Source organism: Mixophyes fleayi, chromosome 6, assembly GCF_038048845.1.
Source record: "Mixophyes fleayi isolate aMixFle1 chromosome 6, aMixFle1.hap1, whole genome shotgun sequence".
Lineage (NCBI taxonomy): Eukaryota > Metazoa > Chordata > Amphibia > Anura > Limnodynastidae > Mixophyes > Mixophyes fleayi.
The window spans coordinates 117,107,132-117,125,573 of NC_134407.1; the positions used below are offsets into that span (position 1 = coordinate 117,107,132).

Below are 18,442 nucleotides of genomic sequence, written 5' to 3' on the forward strand. Positions count from 1 at the left end.
TTCACATCGAAATACTGGAACATTGATAGTGCTAATGTTGATAAGGAGACAACATATCCTATTGTTGTAATATTGAAAAGGAGACAAACTATTATATGTATACATTCACATTTTTGACTGCCTTAACAATGTATGTCTAAGTCAATAATTCTACAGTTTATTACCTGAAAACTCTAGTTATAGCTGCAATTTTCGATTCCATATTCGTGAAAGTTGTATCCAGCCAATATTTTGGGTGCAATCTTAAAAAATTAAAAATAAAGAAGTGTATGTGAAACCGGTATTTTAATACAAAATTAAAACATAACTTTTAAAACAAGGAAGGATCAGTATGGACTGGAATATAAAATTTATATTTAATTGTCCATGTCACATGATATCCCTTACATTCAGGAAAAAAAATATTACAATGAATAAACTGAAACAAACTCACCGAATATTTAACATTGCTGCTCATTCCTGATGTTGAAAGGTCTTTACATTTCACTTTTTTCTGTGTTATCATGTTAAAAGAGTAAAAATATTATTTAAAAAATTAAAATCTTCTAAAGGATAAAATAAATATATATATATATATATATATATATATATATATACATACACACACACACACACACACACACACACGGGGAGACACACACGGAGACTCACACACACAGGGAGACTCACACACACACAGAGACTCACACACACACTTTTTTGGATAGATTTACATTCATATAAGAAAAAAAAACAAAACACATTTCTCACAAATATGCATTTTTAATCCTGAAAAGTAGACATTACTGTACATATGACATATTTATGTTTTAATGTCACTAACCTATTATCAGTTATATACGCTTTTTTAAAAAAATTACTTTCTTACCCTTCTTCCTCAGATGAGACGGGGTTGATGATTTCCGCTTCTGGATCTTCCTGTAACAATCTTCTCCTTGCTGACTCCGGTCTTCTTACTTCTACCACAGGGGTGTGGAGTGCAGATGACATCCTCTGCTGGGGTGTTGCTGGAACAAATCCAGAAATGTTCCAATCGGATAATGGGACTGAAACATTACCCTGTGTTCGCCGGACTCTCAGCTCTTCACCAATATTCATGACATGCATTGACAGCATTTGCAGATGCATTGACTGTTGTTGTTGCATAAGCATCTGTGCCATGGATTGATTCATCTGGTAATACACTGCTGTATTCTGCTCCGTTGCAACAGCCATTCGTGCTTGAATGTTGTTATTTTCTTGAATAGATGCAGATATTTCACTGTGCACTGTGATGAGTCGCTCCAGTAACGAATTGGTGGTATTACGGGAGCTTCGTACCTCTTCCACAACAGACGTCAAACGGTCTACCGAGTCACCAATTCTCTGTACTCTGTCTTCCATATTTCGGCGGGATGTTTCCTGCCTTCCTTCCATCTTTCTGGCAAAGTCTGTGATGGAATGAAACCGAGTGCCTTGTTCGGGCAGACCGTGCACCAGTTGTTTTGGAAGACTGGTGCCTGTGGAGGGTACCCTTGCTTGAGATTGACCTTCCCCTTCAGTGGTTGGAACTTGAAGGTTGGGGAAGGCTTGCTGTGGCATCTCAAATCTTGTTGCAGCATCTTCGTGGACCAAACTGTCAGCTGGAGAAAATGTCAGTGATTCACAGTCATGTTCTAATAGCTCTGTAAAACAAAAAAAAAATTCCTACATCAATTATTCAGATATTACATTATATGATTTTCATGTTAAAAATTATTTGAGAAATGCATGTATTCTGTTAAAACAAGTAAAAAAAAAAATTATTCACCGGTTACTGAGCCGACAGGAGATGCTATTTCTTCCATGGCAGCTTGAGAATAAAAGGTGGATACTGGTGTTACCACCTGTTCCCTTGGGATGATGGATTCTAAAACATACAATAATAAAAAAAAAATAATATTGGCAATTAAATATAAAGTGAGACATTTCATTCTATAAAATGATACATGTGTACAATAAAAATATGTATATTCCTATGGATTGGTAAAAAATAATGAGAATATATTGCTAGATAGTTATGTACACACAATTTTTCACATCTTCCTACCTTCTGGACTATGAGCAAGGGTTATTGATGTTCCCCCTTCTTCACGCATCTCTTCAACGGGTCGGGCTTCTATACATAATAATAAATTAGATAAAATAAATTATATATATATATATATATATATATATATATATATATATATATATATATATATAGAGAGAGAGAGAGAGAGAGATAGATAGGTATATAGATAAAAAAAAATGACACATTAAAAAAAAAGTTTCCTGAGACCAAACAAAAAATGTATTCTGTGTAAACATTACCTTGCTGTACATCAGCAACAGGTTCCGAGACGTGTACCTCAGTCACTCTTCTACTCTTGTGAGCTGTAAGTTAATGTTAAAATACTATTAGATGCTATTACTAATTTTTTGACAGGATTGAAATAGTGATCAAGAGTGACACACAGTAATAGTGAGTGAGAGAGTGTGATAGTGAAAGGGAAGGATAGAGAGAGATAAAGAAATATTAAGATAAAAAGAGGGAGAGTGACAGTGAAAGAGAGAGTGATAGTGAAAGAGAGCGAGAAAGAGGGAGAGAGTGAAAGAGAGCGAGAGAGAAAGAGAGAGAGTGAAAGAGAGAGAGTGAAAGAGAGAGACATTGATAGACCTAAGAGTGACAGTGATATAACAAGAGAGAGAGTTATAGTAAAAGAGAGAGATGGAAATATATGCATATTGTTTTACAATGCAAATATAATTACCTTTTTTAATTGGTTCCACACTTTTGGCAGGATGAGTAGGGTTGGTTAAACGGCTTACATTTTCTGTAACAAATAATTATAATAAGCTTTACAAAATGTACTATATTTAAAATATATTATATCAACTTGATCACAATTTATACCTTGATTGGAAGCCGTTCTCGCTACTTCCACTGCGACTTGTCTTGGCATAAACAATGTCACACCTATAATAAAAATAAAATTTATTTTTATTTATATAGAAGCAATAACATTACATTTTAGTTTTTTCTAATTGGTTGCTATAGGCAACATCCACACTTTTGCAAAGCCGCAGCTTAGTAAATCTAGCACTAAAGTGTTATTTGGGTGTAATGTGTAGTGTAAAGTATGTAATATATGGAGCATGTATACATGCATGTGTGCATCTTTAATATCATACCTTCTCCTTCTACACTCCTTTGGCCCTTGTGTCCTTGAGAATAACCCAAATCTAAAATACATTCAAAGAAACATTTTTTAGTACATCTGTATATAAGATTTTAGCAAGGCAAGAAAAAAAAAAAAAAAGAAAACATTTATTCATTAGTATACATTTGCCTTTTACCTCCTGATTTGGATTTTCTCTTCCGGGGTACTGCTTCACTTTCATGTCTTCTCCTTTGTGCTGCATCTTGTTCTGCAAAATTGTAAAAAAAAGTTTAGAAATTTTTTAAAATTTAAATCACATCATTACTTTTAGAGACAATTATACATACCTCGTGGCTGGAAGGTGGATGGATCAAGGGTGTCCACTGTCCCTTCCACTCCTTCCACAAGATCAGCACTGAGAATTTGCCGCATCTTCTTCTCCCAAGGCTTAAATTGTAGGCGCAGTGGCTTGCCACCACCGGTTCCCCTGGAATGACGGGCAACGGCTGCCATTTTCGCCTTCGTGGTGCGCTTGCAGTCCCGAAAGCGTTTCATGCAAACCGCAACTGATCTGACTCGAACACCTACTGCGGACACAGCAGAGGCAATCTGGGACCAAATCTTCTGCTTATGCTTGAAGGACGTCCTCAGCGATTGGGCACCCTTCAGTGTCTCGTAATGTTGTAGTACCCCAGCGACAAGGACTTCATTCTCCTCAAGTGTGAAGCGCCTGGATCGTGTTACAGATGGTCCTTCTTCGTCATCAGATCCACTCTCTGTAAGATGTTGCTGCTGGGTGCTTGTGCTGGCTTGCACGCTGCTCACAAACTGCTGCCGCCTTCTTTCTTCTTGGCGCTCCTCAGGTCTGTCTCTCCATTCCTCGCCACTGCTGACAATTTCTTCTTGGGTTCCCTGTGTAGAAGAAGAAGAAGAATCACTACGCTCCCTAGACATAGCTACTCTAATAAATTTTACTTGCTAAAACAAATAAAAACTATTGACTATTTAACACTTGCCTAAGGTTACAGTACACTAGTATGTTATAAATATACTACTACTATAATACACTAGTAATAACAATTAATTAAACTACACAAGTACTTGACAAAAAAAAAATATGCAGTTGTATTGAAAAAAAATTATAATATAATTTTTAAGGGACCGAACTAGGTTCAATACAATTTATGTAAACTACAGAAAAGTAAATGTTAACTAATTACATTTATTCAAGAAAAAAGGACAATAATGCAATTGTAGAAATACAGGAATAAAATAATCTAACACTAATGAAAATTTATGCAGTTGTATTTAAAATAAATTATTATATAATTTTTAAGGGACCAAAGTAGGTTCAATACAATCTATATAAACTACAATTAAGTAGTAAATGCTAACTAATTCAATTTATCAAAAAAGGACAATACTGCAATTGTGAAAATACAGGACAAAAAAACAATACAAATTATTTTATGTGTGTGTATGTGTGTAAATAAATATATATATATATATATATATATATATATATATATATATATATACACAAGTTAACCCGTGCATGATACTCATGCATTCTAGTCAAATCAAGATACTTAAGGTCTTAAGAAGGTTCTTGTCATGCATTTGGGCCTAGCCCAGGCCTCCTCAGGGGGAGATCGTTACTTCCCGACGCAAGCGCCCTTTTTAATGTGTGTTCATGAGGTAAAATTACCTCACGAAAATGAGTTTGACCCCTCAACTCGTAAATTTAGCCTTTACTACCCCTCCCACGGGGGGAAGGGCGGATGATGGAAGTTAACTGACTTGACTATTCTAATTTTTTTGTCAAATAATGTCAGTATACCAAATTTCAGGTCAATTGGATGAGCCCTTTCTGAGAAAATAGTTGTTTCCACACACACACACACACACACACACACACACTAACGCACACATGTGTGTTCATGAGGTAAAATTACCTCACGAAAATGAGTTTGAGCCCTACCAAATTTCAGCCCTTTTTGAATTTTTTTTCCCACACACACTAAGAATTTAGTAGGTCAGTGTATAACTCGGCCCAGCAGGTGGCGCTGCAACTTGGTTTTTTTTTTCCACACACAGACGCCACTAAGCATTTATATATTAGATGTATATATATATATATATATATATGTAGATATATGTGTGTGTGGTGGGTGCAATGTAATAAGTGTGGTATGTCTGTAGTATATTGTTGTGTGTATTGGTCAGTATTGTAAAAAATATATGATTATTATAAAAATGTAATTTTTTATAAAAGTTAGTTTTATGTGTGTGTAGAGTCAACTCACTAATCCAATTTCGAAGATTAGAGCAATGGAGAGCAGTCAGAATCACAAGCCTCAGGAGTCACAAGCCACAGCAGTCACCAACCAAGTCAGCCAACAGCTATCAGCAAATGACAGTTTGCTGATGGCTGCATTAATTTTCAATACTGAACTGGCTGCCTAAACCACTCCCTAGATTTCAAACTCGCTAGGACCAATAGTAGAGCACGAGGGGGAGGATGCAAACTTAACATTTGCATTGAGCGAGTTTGTTTTTAAAACGAGCGCTCGAACTGCAAAAAACGAGCGCGGAAATTTTTATTTTTTTCGAGCGCGAAATTTTAACGCGTCTCGCAAACAATTGAATATGCCCCTATGGATGTTAAATATACATAGAATGGATATGACAGTCCCTCTCCGTGTACAGATATGCCTCGTAGACTGTTTTGTTTACCAATCTAATCATATGGTGACAGGATGACCAATGCAACGATTGAAGGGGCGGGATTAACAAGACTTCATTGACCGGATAGGTGGAGGGTGCCTTCAATCAAAGGAAGACATCACACTTCCCTCCTTCCAATCAGCAATTGACATGTCATATGATTGGGCGTTCTTTTTTATCATAAATATCCACCCACTTCCCTGGTTCTGGTTGCCTTGAAAAAGCGAGTGAAGCGAAACGCGCATTGGTGCTCGCCTCGCTACTGACAATTTAACTACTTCGTTAATATCCGACTCTAATAACGATTACCTCATGTTGGTTTCAGATTGAATCATATGATGTTAATTACACATGTATGAATGTTACAAGCTTAGAATCAGTGAGGGGTAATAAGATTTACCATGTCTCATGAGAAATAGTACCACAATGAATCACTGAGCAGCTATAACATAGCTGAGGTCATTAACCTGCCGAGGTGGACTGGGTTCATATAACTTGTATGCATGAGAGAGTAAAAACAAAATTCTCTTTATAAAAGAAGTGATCCTAGTAAAATCATTTAGGATCATATTACTACCCAGTTACTTTTAATCCAGCAGTAAGGAATGTATATGAAATTGAAATTATAAAAAGTGGACAACAATCCCATCTCTGTGATAATGGTTAATTTCTGTATGGTAACTTTACATTCAGTTATCTTATCCCTAATAGAGGATTGCAATCAGACTATAGAACGATATCCTCCATTACAAACCATCATAATATGAACTTTCACACACAATAAAGAAGTCAGTGAATACAGAAGTAATTTAATATTTTATATTATATAAGAGATATATTGCTGTATGATATAAACACAATTTAATTATATCAAGTAGCGAGGATTAGCACTGAATATATTGCTATTTTAATCCACTTATGCACTTTAGTCACTAGTTTTTTAAATATTTCGCTCACTACTAATTATGCAGGTAGGAAGTATACAACTTTTATTTTTAATATGAAACAATAAAGTATTATTATTTTATTATAATCAGAATTGCTGAGTGCCCCCCAAAAAAAAGCACATTTTCTTCTCTCTCTCTTTCTGATTCTATAATATGGAATATAGTCTGGTGGAGGGCAGTTCTGCTTTCCAGTAGCTGAAGTTGGCAAATATTTATGCCTCTGGGTCTTTTCTTATTTTTATATTAAAACCGTTATTGAAATTTTTCACTTTGTTCAATAACAGTTCAAAAGATTGTTGAGTTTTACATTTTGGACCAATCCAAGTTTCTCATTCCACCATGTGTTTGCACTATGACTGGGATACATATGCTCTAGTGATTATCTTTATTCTTCTTGCAGCCTAGCAGAACATTAATATTCAAAAGGATCGGAAAGGTTGTCTGATTGGCGCTATAATTGCAATGTCATAAAATCAACATAAAAGTCCACAAGACACAGTTCAAAAGGATTTCCACTTCCACTGATGTTGTTTTATCCTCAAAAAGTTCCTTTTGATTATTAACACATTGATCAGTTCATGTAGATCATATATGTAGAGAAAAAAGACATCCAAAAAAATATATCATAGTGCAGCTTGTATCAGTAATAATATTTGGCTAAAACAATCAACACCCCTTGTTAGCCAGTGAGATATTATACCTAGCATGCAGCACCACGTGATAAATCTCCCCTTTCGGGTGTACACTTACACAAAGAAAGTGAATAAATCGTATAAGATGTCATATAGTATTCCACTTATGTTCATCTGTGATCGATGTTTCTCCGTTGCCAGTCCAATATAGAAGAGAACCGGGTTTCTTCTGGATAACTGACGCTACAAGTGTACCCCGTTACTGATGTACCTGAGCTGGTACTTCTGACCTCTTCCTATGGATCAGGGTTGCTGTGGATGGATCCCCCCTGTCCTATCACACTGGACAGAGCTGCTGGGTAGCGGGCAGAGCGGTGGTACTGGATGGTCTACAACTGCAGGAAAACCGGTAATTTAAGGATGGATGTCCCACAGCCCCAGCATCCCAGACTCGTCGCAGTAATCCGAGTCCTGGGGCCCAGCTGACTTGCTTAACTGGCGAAGTTGAGCCAGTAGAGACAGTTTCCACCTCTGCCAGCCCAACGGAGAGTGGCGTGTCAGAGGAGAGATTCACTTGTTTGTCCAAAAGACCCCCCCCCAAAACATGTGGAGGAACATGCAGCCGGTCCAAGTGGGACCCCTGCAGGGAGAAGGACTTAGAGACTCATGGGCCTCAATCACTGTATTCAGCCCCCATCTTATTGATCCTACTGCAGTATTACAGGATCGCACTACCAAAGTTACTGTGGCAGATGGGCTGGAGAAGGGAGTGCCTGTCGCAAGCGTGTATCTGGACTGGGGAGATTGTCAGGAGTTGCGAGATGTTGCCGTTATGGATGGCCTCCCAACTGATGTGATCTTGGGCAACGATGTTGGGGGTGGAATTGTGACTTAATTTCTCAACTCTATTACCCAGAGCCAAGCTGCTAAACCACAGTTTTCAGGATCTACACCTGCACAACCCAGTCCAGAGGAAAAGACCACAGCTGCTAGACAACAGCCATCACCAGCAACACGGATTCAGACAGCCCAGAGGAAACGACCAGGGGCTAGATTTACTAAACTGCGGGTTTGGAAAAGTGGGGATGTTGCCTATAGCAACCAATCAGATTCTAGCTTTCATTTATTTAGTGTATTCTACAAAATGACAGCTAGAATCTGATTAGTTGCTATAGACAACATCTCCACTTTTTCAAACCCGCAGTTTAGTAAATATACCCCCACATATGCTATTTCTTCAGGAAACAGCCAGCCCTTTGCCTATGGAAAGACTACGTCCCCTAGCAATGCAGAGGATGTTGTCTCTTGCCAACCTGATCTTGTGGGAGTGCCCGGTGATGCCCCTGTCCCTAGCAGTATGCCAGCTCCAGTGGTCAGTATAGAAGACCACAGTGACCCCCCTTTGACTGATCCCAGTTTGACTGACCCTGGTCACCCGAACATAGACCTGCAGCATATCCTGACTTAGACGATAGTGAGGGCCGCAGGGAAGAGTTTAGGGCAGCGCAGCTCTCTGATGCCTCACTGGAAGGCATGAGGTACCAGGCTGGCAGCAGCCTTCCAGCACTGGAGGTGGGGAGTGTGACCTGGCATAAAGGGTTGTTGTACTGTGTACATGGGGATAGACCAGTCCGGGAACAAGTTCAACTGAAGGTACCACAGGGCTTTCGCGCGCATCTAATGTCAGTTGCCCATGAAATCCCTATGGCGGGACACCAGGGAAGAGACCGAACACTGAAGCGCCTGACACAGAAACTTTTCTGGCCTGGAATGTCGGATGAATGTCTGGGCCTACTGTAAGTCCTGCGATGTGCCTCAGCGTCTCAGGCACTCCAATGTTCGTGCTCCCCTCAGGTCCTTGCCAATAATTGGGGAAATTTTCAGCGAGTGGCTGTGGACATAGAAGGACTACTGCCTGTGTCCAGTAGATCGGGAAAGAGGTACATCCTCACAGTGGTGGACTATGCTACTCGGTATCCAGAGGCTGTAGCTCTGTCCACCACAACTGTGTAAAAGGTAGCGGATGCACTGCTAGGAGTATTTAGCAGAGCAGGGTTCCCTAGTGAGATCCTAACTGATCAAGGGACACAGTTCATGAGTGAACTGGTCCAGTGTCTCTGGGCAAAATGCAGAGTGCAGCAACTCCATACTGCCCCCTACCATCCCCAGACTAATGGACTTTGCGAGTATTTCTATGGCACACGGAAGCACATGCTACAGGCATTTGCAAATTCCGAGGGAGGGGGACTGGGACCGCTACCTGCCTCACCTTGTTTGCTTATCGGGAGGTAGCGCAGGAGTCTACCTTTTTCTCCCTCTTTGAACTACTATATAGCCGCCGAGTCCATGGACCTCTTGACCTGTTCCGGGAGTCTTGGGAAGGGGAGCTACCCACCCAAGATGTCTCTGTGGTGGAGTATGTGTTGAAGCTCAGAGATCGGTTATAGAATCTCATGGGACTCACGCAGGCTAACCTAGCGGAAAAGCAGGCGAAACGTAAGACTTGGTATGATCGTGCATACCAGAGTGTTTGAGTTAGGGCAGAAGGTCCTTGTTCTGATGCCCACGCACCAGAACAAGCTCCAGGCTGCCTGGGCTGGACCATACACGGTCTTAAAACGCCTGAGTAACATCACTTATGTGGTGTAATTTGAAAGCGACGGTAGGCGGCAGCGGATCTACCACGTAAATATGTTGAAGGCATATCACAAGCGTGCGGAGTCGGTAGCAGCGGTCTGCTGCTTACCGACTGAGGAACCAGGAAGTGACCCACTACCTGACCTCCTTGCGGATGCCAGAGAGGAAGGTGGTGTAGAGGAAGTGGGCTGGGATGAGCGGTTGAGTGCCCACAAGAGGGAGCAGCTTGAGGCAGTGCTGTTGCCCTTTGCGACTCAGTTCAGTAGGACGCCCGTTCGGACTTCTTTGATGATGCACCATGTGGATACTGGTGAGCATAGGCCAGTTAGGCAACCCGCTTATCGGGTCTTACCAGAGGCCAAGAAAAGTATATACAAGAAGGTACAGGAAATGCTTGAGCTAGGGGTGATCAAGCCATCGCATAGTCCGTGGGTGTAAGGCATTACCTTGACATTTGCACCTCCGACCATTAGAGGTCTCTGTATTTGCAAACTTGCCCTTAGATTTGCCCTTATCCAAGATGGCCAGTTTGGAATCAAAGATAAACCATCCTGTTTCCGGTTTGGGCCTATAAATGGCACTTCCTGGTTCAGACATATGCTTGAGTATTCTGCTTGCTCAGCTCCTGCTACCTGCTACACTACCTTGTATCTGTGACTACCTGCTTGTGTACCGACCCGGCTAACGTCTGACTACCCGCTTGTGTACTGACCCAGCAAAACCTCTGACTACCCGCTTGTGTACCGACCCGGCAAAAGTCTGACTTCCCGCTTGTGTACTGACCCGGCAAAACGTCTGACTACCCGCTTGTGTACCGACCCGTCTGACGTTAGCTGTCTGTCTACCGTAGGGGACTTTCTGAGACCATTAAAGATGAATTTGCCCGAGCAGAGGCACCAACTGAACTTGAGCCTTTCATTATCCATTGCATTCGAATTAATGCTCGTCTGATTGAGAGACGACAAGAAAGGAAGGCCTTAACCTGGACATACCCCAGTTATCGAGAACCCACAACTTCAAACTATTATGGGAATTCCGAGGTAAAATCCACTACAGGATTTGAGTCTGAACCCATGCAAGTAGACACACTTCACAAACGTAGTTCCAATGAGAGAAGGGAGCAACGGCGTCAAGAGAACTTGTGCCTTTATTGTGGCAAACCAGGACATTATGTCTCAAATTGTCCTAGAAGACCTCAGAAGACAGTGGCTAGCTTAGCAGATGCAGTGTTTTCAGACCAGGAGTCTGTGATTTCCGACATTCCTCAGCATGTGAATGTGAAACCGAACCCCTGGACTTCCTAATTGAGCCAAACCATCATGAGACTCTGAAATTCTTACTGATCTCTTCTCCCCAGTTTCCTATTATTCTGGAAATTCCTTGGTTGGCTGCAAATAATCCATCCATTAACTGGGAATCAAAAACTATTTCTTCTTCACAAGAAACATATGCTCCGGAGACTAAACCTGAATCCTCTGTTGAAGAGGTGAGCAAGTTATATAATTCCCCTCCTCAGGTTTTGGACCAGCTACCTCCACAATATAAGGACTTTTCTGATGTCTGTAGTAAGAGGAATGCTGACAAATTACCACCTCACAGACCCTATGATTGTCCTGTGGATTTGTTACCTGTGGCTGCTATACCTTTTGGACGTATTTATCCATTAGCCGAGCCAGAGTTAAAGGTCCTCAAGAATTATGTGGATGAAAGTTTAGAAAAAGGTTTTATTCGTCCTTCTACGTCTCCAGCAGGTGCACCAATTTTCTTTATGAAAAAGAAGGATGGTTCATTACGACCAAGTATTGACTATAGAGCGTTGAATAAAGTGACAATCAAGAACCGCTATCCACTCCCACTTATTTCAGAATTACTGGAGAGGCTTCGCTCAGCAATAATTTTCACAAAATTAGATCTACGAGGGGCATACAATTTAGTTCGCATACGATCTGGCGATGAATGGAAGACTGCCTTTCGATGTAAATATGGACATTTTGAACATCTGGTGATGCCCTTTGGACTGTGCAATGCCCCTGCTACATTCCAACATTTCATGAATGATGTTTTTAAAGATTTAATTAACCAATTTGTTGTCATTTATCTCGATGACATACTAATTTTCTCAAATTCCCAAGAGGAGCATCAACAACAGGTTCAAACCGTACTGGAATGTCTTCGCAGACACTGTTTGTACATTAAGTTGGAGAAGTGTGAATTCTACCAAACACAGATTCAGTTCTTGGGCTATATCATCTCACCTCAAGGTTTGAGAATGGACCCTGGCAAGGTCCAGGCTATAGTAGATTGGCCAGCTCCAAGAAACGTAAAAGAGGTACAAAGGTTTGTAGGGTTTACCAACTTCTATAGACGTTTCATTAAAGACTTTTCCAATATTGTGATGCCAATTACTCAACTAACCAAGAAAGGATCGTCTTTCCATTGGTTTTTAGAAGCTGAAGGGGCTTTTTCTCTGCTTAAGACAAAGTTTACTACAGATCCCATATTAATATATCTCAACCCAGAACTTCCTTTCATCCTTGAGGCAGATGCTTCAGATTCAGCAGTAGGGGCAATATTATCACAGAGAATATGAGAGAAGATGTTATTACATCCATGCGCTTTTTTCTCTCGTCAAATGACTGCTTCAGAAAGAAATTATGATGTGGGAAATAAGGAACTATTAGCCATTGTGGCTGCATTTACTGAATGGAGACATTTGCTTGAAGGTGCTGCACATCAAATTGCCGTGCTTACTGACCACCAGAACCTAGAGTTTGTTCGGTCTGCCAAAAGACTTTCTTCGCGACAAGCCAGATGGAGTTTATTCCTAAATTGTTTTGATTTTGTTATCTCTTATAGACCTGGATCTCGAAATGGGAAGGCTGATGCTCTATCCAGAGCATACATGGAAGTCAAAGTCAAATTTCCTGGGAGCTATTGGCACTGGTGAGCTGTTGTCTGACATCAAAGAGGGTTATAGAACTGATCCGATCTTTTTAGAACCCCCTACAGATTTACACTTCACCTATCGAGATAACATTTGGATGTATGGACATCGCTTGTATGTACCAGCAGCAGCACGATTAAGAGTACTGCAATTTGTCCATGACTCTAGACTGGTAGGCCATAAAGGTGTTTGGAAGACGCATGAATTATTATCCCGTTACTTCTGGTGGCTAAAATACAAGGAGGATGTCAAAAGATTTGTATCATCCTGCAGTACTTGTGCCCGGTTTAAGACTCCATGCACTTGGACTCTTACATCCTTTGCCAGTTCCTTCTCGTCCATGGGGTTCAATTTCCATGGATTTTATTGTGGATTTACCCTCAACTAAGGGTATGACTACAATTCTGGTGGTTGTAGATCGACTCACAAAAATGGCTCATTTTGTGCCCTGTCGTGGACTTCCTTCTGCAAAAGAAACAGCAGAATTACTAATCAAGGAAGTGTTTCGTCTACATGGAGTCCCTGATGATGTAGTCTCTAACCAAGGAGTACAATTTACTTCACATTTTTAGAAACAGTTTTGTAGTGCTCTTAATATTAATATCAAATTATCAACTGCTTTCCATCCTCAATCCAACGGACAGACAGAACGCACCAATCAGACTTTAGAACAATACCTACGGTGCTACATTTGCCATCTGCAAGATGACTAGACTAACGTTCTGCCAATGGCAGAGTTTTCATACAACAACTCACAACACTCATCCGCAAGACAAAGTCCTTTTTATGCCAATTTGGGGTATCATCCAAGTCTACTCCCCAATTTTCCACATGATTCTTCCATACCTGCTGTTACATCCAGACTAGAGTTGCTACAGAATAATCTCGAAGTACTAAGAGAGACATTGCAACATGCACAGGACAGTTATAAGAGAATTGCAGACAGACATCGCAAAGCTGCACCAGTTTTAAATGTTGGAGACAATGTTTGGCTTTCTACAAAAAACCTAAAAGTAAGCATGCCTACTCCTAAATTAGGACCGAAATATATAGGTCCTTTTAAAATTTTGCCCCAAGTCAGTTCATCTGCCTTTCGACTTGAACTCCCAGGATCTATGCAGGTTCATCCTGTCTTTCATGTTTCCTTACTGAAGCCTCCTCCAGATCCTGTTCAAATTGATGAACATGAAGAGTTTCTGGTAGAGAAAATACTAGATTCTCGAATATTTAGAAATAGACTTCAGTATTTGATACAATGGCAGGGATATGGGCCAGAAAACAATTCATGGGAACCAGAAGAGAATGTCCATGCACCTCGATTACCAGGGCCTGATCAACCACTAGGCTGACCAGGCTGCAGCCTGGGGCGCTGGGTCCCGGGGGGCGCGGCGCTGTGGGTATTTATTCATTTTTGTCACTTTTTTTTTTTTTTTTCTTCATTCATTTTTTTTTTCGGGGTGGGGGAGGGGGGGTCGCCGAGGGGGGGGGGAGGCACCACGGGGGGGGGGGGGTGGAGGGCTCAACGATCAAAAGCATTGGTGGTCAGTGGTTAGCAACACACAGCCAATCGCCAGGCTGCCTGTTGCTGTACAGCAGACAGGAAGCAGGACGTCTTCACTTCCTATCTGCTGATCTAAGGAGAGGAGCGACGCTGGCACAACTACAGGTAAGTAAAGGGGGGAACTGCCCTGTATATCTATAGGGAGGGGGGGAACTGCCCTGCATATCTATAGGGAGGGGGGGAACTGCCCTGCATATCTATAGGGAGGGGGGGAACTGCCCTGCATATCTATAGGGAGGGGGGGAACTGCCCTGCATATCTATAGGGAGGGGGGGGAACTGCCCTGCATATCTATAGGGAGGGGGGGAACTACCCTGCATATCTATAGGGAGGGGGGGAACTACCCTGCATATCTATAGGGAGGGGGGGAACTACACTGCATATCTATAGGGATGGGGGGGAACTACCCTGTATATCTATAGGGAAGGGGGGACTACCCTGCATATCTATAGGGAGGGAGAGGGGGGACTGTCATGCATATGTATAGGGAGGGAGAGGGGGACTGTCATACAAATCTATAGGGTGGGAGGGGGGGGCTGCCATGAAAATCTATAGGGAGGGAGAGAGGTTGATATGTATGAAGGAGGGCAGAGGAGGGGGGCTGATATATGTGACTGGGGGAGTTTTGATGTGACGGGGGGGGATAGCTACAGAGTGGAGGTAAGGAAAATAGCTGCAAGGGGGATGGATGCAGGGTGGGAGGTAAAGAAAATGGCTGCTGCAGGGGTTAAGGAAAATGGCTGGGGAGGGGGGGTTGTGGTTAAGGAAAATGGCTGCAGGGGGTATTTAAAAAATAGAGCAGCTTTGGGGGGCAGAATCTCATGATTGTGTGGTGGTCACATGGGTGGTCTCAGCAATCACTAGAATACTAAATATTAGTGAGATGGGGCTGGTAGAGGTTTGTATTTGATTGACAACAAATATTCAGATATTGCTTATATATGCCTGTCCAATGGGGTACTTTTAGCTGGCCATAATGGAGTGTTTTGTTTTAACTAAAGGGCCTAATCATTCAGGGTTTGCATTATAATACATTTTTGCATTTTCAAAACAGGACGCCAACTTTCCAGAAGCCAGCGAGAGGATAACAAAGTTGCAAGAGAGAAGAGCAAGAACAGGTAAGAGACAATGGCACAGTCTGTCTAAATTTGAATGCTGGAGAATATACCTGAACATTCATATTCAGGAGTGTTCCTATACATCTATATATTCGGAGGCCGGGGGGGGGGGGGGGGGGGCGCTGCGGCCGTATTAGCCTAGGGCGGCCAGAACCCTTAATCAGGCCCTGTCGATTACTGCGTGAATTTCATCAAAGATACTCGGAGAAACCCTGCAAAGCACCGTCCAGAGGACGTTATTGAAAGGGGGGAATACTGTAAGGAATTACCTTGACATTTGCACCTCTGACCACTAGAGGTCTCTGTATTTGCAAACTTGCCCTTAGATTTGCCCTTATGCAAGATGGCCAGTTTGGAATCAAAGAGAAACCATCTTGGATCCTGTTTCCTGTTTGGGCCTATAAATGGCACTTCCTGGTTCAGACCTATGCTTGAGTATTCTGCTTGCTCAGCTCCTGCTACCTGCTATTCTACCTTGCATTTGTGACTACCTGCTTGTGTACCGACCCGGCTAACGTCTGGCTACCCGCTTGTGTACTGACCCGGCAAACCGTCTGACTACCCGCTTGTGTACCGACCCGGCAAACGGCTGACTACACGCTTGTGTACTAACCCGGCAAAACGTCTGACTACCCGCTTGTGTACCAACCCGGCTAACGTCTGACTACTCTCTGGATATCTACTCGGCTATTGGGCTTCAGGTAATACCACCAGTATCATTACAGTGGGCGTCCTCCATTGTATTGGTTCCCAAGGACAAGACAACGCGGTTTTGCATAGACTACCGCCAGTCGAATGAGGTGATCGTGTCTGATGCCTATCCCCTGCCCCAAATTGACGCTCTGTTAGACGAGTTAGCTGGAGCAAAGTATATTTCCACCTTTGACTTGAGCAAGGGGTATTGGCAGATACCGCTGACCCCCGAGGCTCAGGAACGGTCGGCATTCATCACCCCATTTGGCCTGTTCGAGTTTAAGTCCATGCCATTTGGGATGAAGAATGCGCCAGCCACCCTCTAGCGTGTGGTTTATTTCCTGCTGGAAAGGTGTAAAGGCTTTGCTCAGGCATACTTGGATGACATTGCCATTTTCAATAAATCCTGGGAGGACCATCTGAAACATGTAGGGCAAGTGTTAGAGAAAATTCAGTGGGCAGGTCTGACCATCAGAGCAGACAAGTGTCAAATGGGGATGTCAGAGGTGCAGTACCTGGGTCATCGAGTGGGGGGAGGTAGGGTTAAGCCAGAACCAACTAAGGTAGAGAGTGAGCTGGCATTTCAGTTGTTAAAGGAAGCCCTGGTTTATGCTCCAGTACAGTTGGCGCCAATTATGACAAGGACTTTATTGTGCAAACTGACGCGTCACAGTATGGACTGGGAGCAATACTTAGTAAGGTGAGGCCAGATGGGCAGGAGCACCCTATGGCCTATTTCATCAGAAAACTGCTAAACCTGGAGGTGGGGTACACCACAATTGAGAAGGAATGTTTGGCCATTGTGTGGGCAGTGAAAAAACTTTATTTGTATGGGCGACATTTTACTGTAGTGACTGATCATAATCCTTTAAAGTGGCTACAACACACCTCAGGGGAAAATGGCAGATTATTGCACTGGAGCCTTGCCCTTCAAATTTATGACTTATGACATAATTCACAAGCTAGGAAAGGCTCACAGCAATGCGGATGGACTGTCTCAGCAGAAAGAACCGAATCACTCGGGTCACCCCCGGTAACCCTAGGAGCCAAATCGTTGGGACATGGTGGCCCGCTGGTTGCCCGCATGGATGAGGGGGGGAGGAGTGTGACTGGATCACTTATAAATAACTTCTGTTATAAATTTATTTAAAGGAAATAGCGCAGGGCGCTTATTTATATATTTGCAAATGCACTTATTTTTGATATTGTGGATATGTTGGTAAAAGAGATATCTTTATTTCTAGACTTTGCTAGCGGAAATACATGATTTCTGACGTATATATCTGATACATCAATCCTTTGTGGAGGCAGTCTTTTGGGTATCGTAATGTGGGGAAATGACTTGTTTGGGGTTTTGTGACTTTCTTTGGGAATGTGTATTCTGCGAATATCTGAACGAATGACCCATGTTAATTAGACATTTTGATGTGTGAGGGTCTAGCACCTGAAGACATGGGAAGATTTAATTAGACTGCTGTTAGATTTTCTCTGTGTCTGAAACAAAAAATCCAGGAAATCACAGCAAGTGTTAGGATATCACAGAGTAGTGGAAATATTGTTAGCTTTGCATTGCATGTAAATCCATGTTTGGGAAAACTAATTGCATCCAGATTCTAAAAATAGCCTGTGAGGCTCTGTGTGAAAATTGTTCTTCTGATTCCATCTGACCTGAGCACTGATACCTTCAATCAGTGTGACTGCAAATAAACATCACTTGCTTCAAAGACCTGCTTGAAAACATCTTCCAGGACTTTTCCCGGGCAGCTCCCCTTCACTGGAATGACCTCCCTCGTTACATCCGTCTCTCTCCTACTTTGTGCTCCTTCAAACGTGCACTGAAAACTCACCTCTTCCGTAAAGCCACAAACCATCTACTTAACCACCTCACCTCCTCCACTCGCTCTTCCTTCTCTCCCTTTGCCTCTTCTAGCTCCACTTGTGCCTGTTCTGTCTAACCTCCCTTAGGATGTAAGCTCACATGAGCAGGGCCATCTTCCCTCCTGTCTCCTCACCTGTTCTTCT

General features: G+C 42.1%; 2 long non-coding RNA genes across 2 annotated transcripts in view; both read right to left on the bottom strand.

Moving 5' to 3' along the window:
- The window catches only part of LOC142160368 (uncharacterized), a 59,467-nt gene that overhangs the window by 32,885 nt on the left and 8,140 nt on the right, over positions 1-18,442 (bottom strand). The gene's annotated exons all lie outside the window — the stretch shown is intronic.
- Positions 1,512-2,422, bottom strand: LOC142160367 (uncharacterized). Its single transcript, XR_012693183.1, has 4 exons — positions 2,332-2,422; positions 2,069-2,137; positions 1,790-1,888; positions 1,512-1,664 (listed from the first exon to the last, which is right to left on the bottom strand). It is a non-coding gene; the product is annotated as an uncharacterized LOC142160367 (long non-coding RNA).